Here is an 8,954-nt window from a genome sequence, read left to right as displayed (position 1 = left end):
CACATCAAATGAATGGATAACAACTGTCGTATTTCGGACTTGGCACAGGCATTTTCCAATATAGAAAGCGGCGGGCATATGTTTTTTTTAGGTTTTGGTTTCTAAGAGTCATATAATATTATGTTTGTTCATTGTGTTGCCTTAAGTATATATATCCTCTTAGTTAAGACAATTTAAGTCGTCAGCAATTATTTCAATGAAACAGATTAACGTTTTTCCTTTACAACAACAATAAATCCCAACAAAATAATATCACAACTGCTAAGAGCACAGGTCGACTTTGTAATATGAATGACTATCATCAGTTGTAACGCATTGTAGTTGTTCGTAGATAATGATATTCTCGTAATTTGGCATGGATCTGCATGAATTGTTTTCAGTAGTATTAGAATACTGCAACTCTTGATCATTTTCTAACGTATAATTTCTCCATGCCACTGAGTTGTACGATACACTATCAATTTCATCATATTCAGAATCTAAGCTCACTCGATCGGAGTCTTCTATTACTTCTATTACTTCTTGAGTGGAAATCTGTTGGCTATAACAATTGTATGACAGTTTTAAAAATGCAAAATATTTTTATTCACGGAAGTTATTAAAGAATTAAGGCAAAGTTGGAATAGTAAAGTACAGAACAAATGTTTGATTTTTTGACGAATAAATGTATAGGTATCATAGATGGATAGACACTGGTCAAATCAACATTCACATACATGTAAACCTACCAAATTACAGCAACAAAATTATTATCCTAAAACACAGTAGACCGTTACTAAAACAACTTACTGTGGTAATATTCGACTTAGATAAATACTTTTAAAGTGTGGCCAAAGACAATTCTCGCCGATTACACGGGCAAAAATCTTTTCATAATTAAAAAACAATATTTATAAAGAAGCCGAAAAGCTGACAGAAATTAACCAATCAACAAGACATTTAAACCAAACGAGACACGAAACAAAACTCTGGGGCATTTCAACAAAAAATGTTTACATATAATAGTATATACCCATTTAAAATATATTTACAAAACATATTCAGTGGAATACATATACGTTAAATATAATGATGACGATTTTCTGAAAATACATGTAGATTTAATATAAGTTTATATTATTCTCTTCCGTCCTTGTGAATGTAGCTCTATTTTAAATCTATTTGAGGTTTATCAAGTGCAACAAATAGTTTGAAAAATTAACAAAACCTTCAAAAATTTTCAAACGTAGAAACAAACACATGGCTGGAAATAAATATACTTTTATTAGTTCATAAAAGTATTTAGTAACTATATTGTTCATTATTGTGTGCATCTGCAGTTGTTTCATCATCTTTTATCGACACGTAACTGTTTATTTAAATTATTAGTTATTCAACGTCTTTAGAACATTTATCAATCATTTAAAATGCGATAAACGAGTTGGCTCTCAGAACGACCTTTTTAATTTGAAAAATTTATTTATTATTTGTTTTTGGTATCTAGAAACGTTTTTCTTTTTCAGTCTAAGTCAATTACTGCTTTTTCAACCAGCCAAATTAAACCATCATAGTCCTCATACACAAATATAACTACCACAGTATAACCTTTTTTTATAATAAATTATATGGGAAGATGATATGCATGTTTTTTTTTTCTCTTTATGTCATTTTCTAAACTTTAGTTAGCATCAGTAGCTTTAAGTGTATTTGTAAATATTAGTTAATGTGCATACCTACCTTTTTGCATTGACGATTTTCTCCTGGTTAGATCCTACAAGAAAATTGATACATGATATAACAAAGCTGTGAAAAGTGATAAAAGCAGTATCATATAATCAACTTTATTTGACATGCCATTAAGCTTAATAAAATGTAATGTTATTGATTGTTTAAGTATAAGGTTATGTTAAGACGCGTATTTTTAACCTTGTAAGGTTATATTTGTCCTCGTTCATTGAACACTATAGTCACTCCTACTCCTAGTTACATTTTGTTGTGTTTAATTTATAGGTGTTCTTTTTAACTGATTTTTTATTCATTGTATACTAATGTTGCTGTGTTCTTGGCATATTCTCAATGTTTCTTTTAGTTCATATTTAATCCATAGAGGGAGTCTGGTAATAGTGTTTTGAATATTGTTTAACATTTATACAAAAAAACTAGAACACACCCGCAGTATCGCGGGTCCGTGAATGAATTAAAATATCAAATCATGTTTTAACCGTATTTTAGCCTGGATTTTTAGTATTAGTATATTGTCATTTGATAAAGTAATGCTGTTTATAAGACGCATGTTTTTTCTGCTTTCAAAATCTTTCTGTTTGTACCCGTCGAGCTGGCACTTATTAATCATTGGTTATAAGTAATTATTTGTAAAACAAAAGGGCCTGGAATAGAGCATTTTTTTTATCATTAGCATTGTCCCATATTAGTTATTTATAAAGTTGAATTCTTTGATTCGCCGCTTTAACGTCATGTCGGCTAACAAATTGGTAACTGTACCTGTAATTTAAATCTAGATTTTTAGTTTTCATATTGTCATGCTGATTAATATACTTCAATAGAAAACAATGTGAAAATGATGAATTTAGTAGTGTAATGGTATTTATCAACCCTGTGATTATGACCCGTGTATATGGCAAATCACAACCACATCGTTTGGTAGTGCGCCTGACAAATGCAGAACGTACAGATAAGTTAATAGGCAACATGTGTCATATAATGCCATGAATAAAAGGAAATCGCATCGGATGGTTCCGGAACTTATTAATTTGTCCAATTGCTTATTGTTTGAAACAGCAAAACAATATTGAACGGTAACATTTTCAGTATACCCTATCAAGTATATATACCCTTAAAAAAGTTTGGCTTGTAGCTTTCTTCAGTGCTCCGTTTTTTAGGTGAACAAAAAACGGTCTTTAGATTTAGTAGTATAGATATATGTATGAATTTTTAAGTTTAAAAATTAAATGATAGATGAATAAAACCAAAGTTTATAATATTGTTTATCTTAGAACATATCCATTTGATATTAAATCCACACTGCATCCTGGTAGTATGTTTTATTCTAATTTATAATAGAGAAATGAGGCCAATGATTTTATCAATTTATAACGCAAGGAAGTCGAATGTTAGGTCATGTGAATGCATTCAAGGTTTTAGGCAGACAGGTTTACCCAAGAACAATTATAATACGTAAATTCAAATGGATATGCATCCTCCCTCGTCTTTGAAAACAATATCCGGCTGTTCAGACTCGATTGCCACTGACATGCCGTCGCAGTGATACTCGTTCAAAGTGAGTCTAAACAGACGGCTTGTTTTTCAACCAATAATTAGGCCAAATATTCATCCAGTTAATTTTCAATTTACAATTTTGTAATAATTCCTTATATATATGCCTATTTTAAGTAGGTGCTTGTTCAGAGATATTATGTACATATAAGTACATAAAATAATGTAAGTATCTCGAAATTGCCAAGGTTTATGATATCTGTTAAAGTGTATTTTGTTTTCAAACGTAATTTAAAAAAAAGTCAAATAAAGGACAAAGTTGAAGAGCATTGCGGACCAAATAAATAAAAGCTTAAAGGTTTGCAAAATACAGCTCAGTTAATTTATTCCTGAGGTAGAAAAGCCTTAGTATTAAAATTCCCCAATAGGTTTAAACTCTTAAACAACTAGTCCTAAAACATAAATCCTAATTCAACAACTCTCAAACGACTACAATAAAATGTTCAGATTTGTTGGTTGTCAATAAGTATTCGTTCAGTGCACATGTTACATACAGAGTATATATCTCCCAATTGTTACGATATTCCCGGGCTTGAATTTCCTATCATGATTTTTTGATAGAGGGTTGCTGCTCACAAGGAAGCTATTAAACCAAGAGTTCCAAATGTTGAAGTTTGAATCCTCCGTTATGGAATAACCGTTTTGTGTTGTTGTTGTACCCCTATTTGTGACAGCTTGTTCATGCATTATTGTCAATATAATGAAAATTGATGCGACTGTTGTACAAGGGAAAGGTTTCGCGCTCTGAAAGCAGGTTCAATTCCATTTTTTACATTTGCAAATGTCTGTACCAAGTCAGAAATATGACGGTTGTTGTACATGCATTTGATTTTGCCATTTGATTAGAGGCTTTTGAATTTTACTCGGGGTTCAGTATTTTTGTGATTTTACTTTTTTCATAGATGGTATCGGATATGTTCCTTATGTCGTAACTACAATACCCTTCCCTTTTCACGAATGTGACTAACCGAATTATACTATTAAACGGATTTGTAATAAAATAAGTAACACGATGGGTGCCACATATGGAGCAGGATCTGCTTACCATTCCGGAGCACTTGCTAGATATACATAGTATAGAAAAACACTTAGTAAATATATATTCGTAGGCATTTTCCCCCTTTTTTTAACATTCTTGTTCTATTATTAAGTAACAAAGAGCGAAAATACACTTTGTTTTGTTGCAATTAAATTAAATTAGCTTTTTGTGTATTGATTACACCAATATATACTACTTCAAGTATAGATGCGTTCCCGTATACGGATTTATCTCATTAAGCAGGAACGTAACAAGTATTTCAAAACCATGATCAAAAGATTACACATGGGAATGGGATTGTTCATAAAGCATATGTACCTGTTTTTAGTCCATGTCGGGTTCGCAAAACAACAATCATGACAACGACAATACCGATGACTAAAACAGCACCTGCTACTACTATAAACATATATCCAGGTATATGATAAATTTCTGAAAGAGTAAAGACAATCAATAATTGTCAAACTTATTTTTTTTTTTATCAAAATAGTCACCTAATTCTTAATCTGACGTTAATGGATCTTCACTGTTGTGAGCATTTTTCAATTTAACCTGTACTTCCTTCGTATTTTTTGAAATAAATGTGTGACAGCTAGTATTCATACTTATGTGATCACAAATATCATTTTTCATTTTATGAAATGTTTCGTATATTTGGCTTTGGGCGTACTAGATGATCATACAGGCGTTCGTTTGCTTTGTTGCACTTCAGAGTTTCTGTTGTTCTGTTGTTTTCTTCTTATAGTCGATGTGTTTCCTTTCGATTAAGTCTGTTACCCGATTTACTTTCAAAATCTATGTATGACTATTGAACCACGGTATCCTACTGTCGCCTTTATAAAATGGAACGCTAAAAGATGTAAGACAATGGTACTTTAACGTGCAAATAGCGAAGCATTTCCTGATATATGCCCTTTAATATTTCCGTCCTTGACTATATGGAATGCGTATCTAAACATCTTCTGTGATTTATCATAGGTTTGTACGATATATAAATGAATATATGATTAACATTTACCCGATACATTCAACAAAACATTAAAATAACTTGCCTGACTGTCCAACATCACTTTCTTGCACGACTATTAGATTTTCACTCAAATTTCTCAATTGAGATGTTGAGGCCGTCAGGTAGGTTGTTGAAATAGACGCAGTTGTTTTTGATAACTCTGATGTAACGTTCCATGTGTCACTGCTTGTTGATTTCATTTGTTTAGAATCAAAATCACGTATCAATGAATTAATCCATTCAAAATTAAAGGAATACACTCGACTCCCAAAAAGACTCCTAAGCTCACAGTACATCGTGTCAATATCTGATATGTATTTTTTGTTTATCTGAATTTTTGATATACAACCAGAATTCTGAGAAAGTTGTCCACAATCAGGAGAGGAAAATACCGACTTGTTCACTTCTGTTGTGAAAGAAATATTGGAAATATGTATACTTTTATCGTTGACATACCATTCAACCGCCACATCGTCTAAGTTTGTTACAAAATAAACCAACATCCATACCTCCATGTCGTTAACCAATACATCTTTTTTCTTTACAATGGGAGCGCCTATTATTGAAAACATGTCATTCTTTATGCAAAAGCAAGTCTTCAAGGAATGTACATATAAATTTAAGTAGGTATGATTTGGAATGCGACAAATATCTACAAGAAGTAAAATGACGTATGATTTTATTTTCTTTGGTTTCGACTATTTCATGATTTTCATTGAGATAAGCCTTAAATAAATGCATACTTCGTTGAACACATGGTTCTCCCAAACTCACAAAATTCACGAACAGTGGTACCTCAAGAAGTAAAAATGCAACAACAAAAAAAAAACCAGCAGCAAACAATAACGTATGTCATAACATAAATACGACAAAGATAACCTGCATAACAAAGAAGCAACGTTTAAACAAATCTAACGTTTTCAACTGATGCTCAATACGTTAAATTTATAAGGCAAAATATGTTGTTTTCAGAAGTCATCTCTAACATGTTTCTTAACGTAATGAATGCATTTGCCAATTTTTGTTTTTTCATCATAAAGATTATTTTATCAACAACAAGAATATATAATATTTCGACTATAATTTATTTGATGTATATCGAAATGTTTTTTCTTGATCTGATTTATGTAAAAAAAAGCAAGGAACTCATTTAATGCAATTCGGCTCTATTGAATGACATCAGAATTATTTATGTATATGTTTGTTTTATAGGGATTAAGATCATATCAAAATATTGACGGTTGTATCTCATTGTTTGACCTTTTTTACCTATGTCTGTGTGTTTTGTTCTCAAATCTTTGTCAATCAAACTGAATTTTAGTCATACAAGCATGACAAGTCAGAGGTTAAGCTAGCTATAAAACCAGGTTTAATCCATCATTTTCTACATAGGAAAGTCTGTACCAAGTCAGAAATATGGCAGCTGTTGTCCATTCATTTTGCCATTTAATTAAAGATTTTCCTTTCAGAATTTTCCGCAGAGTTCAGTGTTTTTGTGATCTTAATTTTAAGTGACTTAATAATATCAGAACCAAACAGAATGCAAAACATATCCCCCCCCCCAAAAAAAAAAAAACATGATGCAAAATGATGACAGGCACATCCCAATTACATGTTTGTTGAGGTAACTTTACGTCTTATCGTTCATCAATTTGTTTCTTCCTAGAAATACATGCAATCATCATCAAGTGTTTAAGATAATTCTCACTCTCTCCGGCTTTACTTTTTTGTAACATCTTAAGACCAAACATTATATCTTAACATGCTCAAACACATATTATGTCATATCTTTTTGCTTTACGCACGACACGTTTTCTTAAAGTATGTGAAATATATTATTTAAATTCGAATCTTACTTTTAACAGTAAATCTGATATTCAAATGTACGCTTCCTTCCGAGTTACGAACACTTGCCACGTATTTTCCAAGTTGAGCGATATCCGCAACATATACAGAAGATGTGATAGTATGGTTGTATGGCTCATCAAGATCAGAAGTTACATTCCATTCTCTAAGGATTCCACCACAGTCATAAGTTGTCCATAATACATTCGGGATTGGATACGCAAATACTTGAAACGATATATCAACTTTCTCTCCTATATCGCAATATATCAGGTAATGGGCATTTTGTTTGGCAAATACTGGCCTCCCTATATGTATATATCATAACATAATAAATAACAAATTGAATATACATGAAAATATGCTCTGAAAATAACCTATATCAACATATAATTACGAATCATTTGTTGAAGATAATTTCTAATTGTTTTGTGTGTGTCTGTGTGTGTTAGTTGTTTGATTGTTCTTTTACTAACATACAGTAACCATATCATTATTATTAGTATTAAAATTACAAATTTTATATCAAATATATATTCAGTTAACTGAGTAAAAGTCGTGAAAAAGAGTAATTTAAACGATGAAATTACGACTAGATATTATGCCTTTCATATGACAATCTTATTCTTAATGAAATAAAAACCAAGATAGCACTGTTACCAATAATTCTAATCTGAATTAACAGAACTGTATGCGTGTTAACAATAAATATCTTAAACTGTACTTACATTTCCGTCTGAGTGTTATGTCATACCAAATTGGAGAAGTTTCATTTGTGGCGGAACATCGGTACTTTCCAACATCAACATTTTGAAAGTCGTTGATAATCAAGTCTCCATCATTATTCGTAGCAAGTCGACTTGAAACGCTGAGTCCAGGGTTGATTTTCCCGTTTATTATATAGGCAACTGTTCTATTGATTTCATATCGAGACCAAACATTTACTGATTTCATTGGACATGCAACCACTACTGTCGTGTTTTCACTGACATACTTGTACATGGCAAATGTACATGAAACTGAAATAAAAAAAGGTCTGTGGAATAATAAATGGATTGTATCTTTTTTAAATTTTCACTGTAACAAGATATAAGACAAGTGCGTTTAATTACAAAAACATTGGTTAGTCATTCTATTATTATTATTATTATTATTATTCTGAAATCAAACTAAATGACTATCGTTTGGTTTTTTTGAGGCATACTTACGTGAATCGTTTTCATTCAATTTTTAGCTGCATGTCATGACCTATCATGGTGAAGTTTTCAAAGATTTGGTAATTTGTAAACCTTACTTTGAAACAAAACATGTGAAGCAGGGACTAAAATTAACACTATTTAACACTCTTTCGTAACAGCGGTGTTAAAAAGAACTGTGTAACGACTTGCAATGAATCAACAATCTACAAAATACCAAAACGCAAAGGGCAATGATGTGATTAAGTACAAGTCACACTACGGCATACATAGTGAACCAAAACAATCACTTTAAAGTTGCTTTACAATTTATGTTGTAGTATTTAATGTGTTAGAGCTTATGTTTGTCCAATACCCAATTAAATAAAAATGTATGTATCCCTAAACATTCATATTGATCGGGTCAATAGTTTGTAATTTAGATAAATAATTTACTATTTACTTCTTACAATAGCATAAAGAACATTTTGTAAATACAAAAGTAGCATCCACAAAAATCAAATTATTAAAAAAGTTCTTACTTTTGATCTTGAATAACCGTTAATACTTACCTGTTGCAAAGAATTCTGCCAGATAAATCATATCCATGTTC

At 31.2% G+C, this 8,954-nt stretch overlaps 2 long non-coding RNA genes across 2 annotated transcripts; both read right to left on the bottom strand.

The window, feature by feature from the left end:
- Positions 1 to 4,748, bottom strand: LOC143074749 (uncharacterized). The gene is made up of 3 exons (XR_012978056.1): positions 4,631 to 4,748; positions 1,717 to 1,750; positions 1 to 541 (listed from the first exon to the last, which is right to left on the bottom strand). It is a non-coding gene; the product is annotated as an uncharacterized LOC143074749 (long non-coding RNA).
- Positions 4,749 to 5,401: 653 nt separating this feature from the next.
- On the bottom strand, positions 5,402 to 8,035 carry LOC143074748 (uncharacterized). The gene is made up of 3 exons (XR_012978055.1): positions 7,895 to 8,035; positions 7,178 to 7,474; positions 5,402 to 5,877 (listed from the first exon to the last, which is right to left on the bottom strand). It is a non-coding gene; the product is annotated as an uncharacterized LOC143074748 (long non-coding RNA).
- Positions 8,036 to 8,954: the final 919 nt, after the last annotated feature.

Source organism: Mytilus galloprovincialis, chromosome 5, assembly GCF_965363235.1.
Source record: "Mytilus galloprovincialis chromosome 5, xbMytGall1.hap1.1, whole genome shotgun sequence".
NCBI classification, from domain to species: domain Eukaryota; kingdom Metazoa; phylum Mollusca; class Bivalvia; order Mytilida; family Mytilidae; genus Mytilus; species Mytilus galloprovincialis.
The sequence above is the reverse complement of the archived record's forward strand: the minus strand, read 5'-3'. Positions and strand labels throughout refer to the sequence as shown.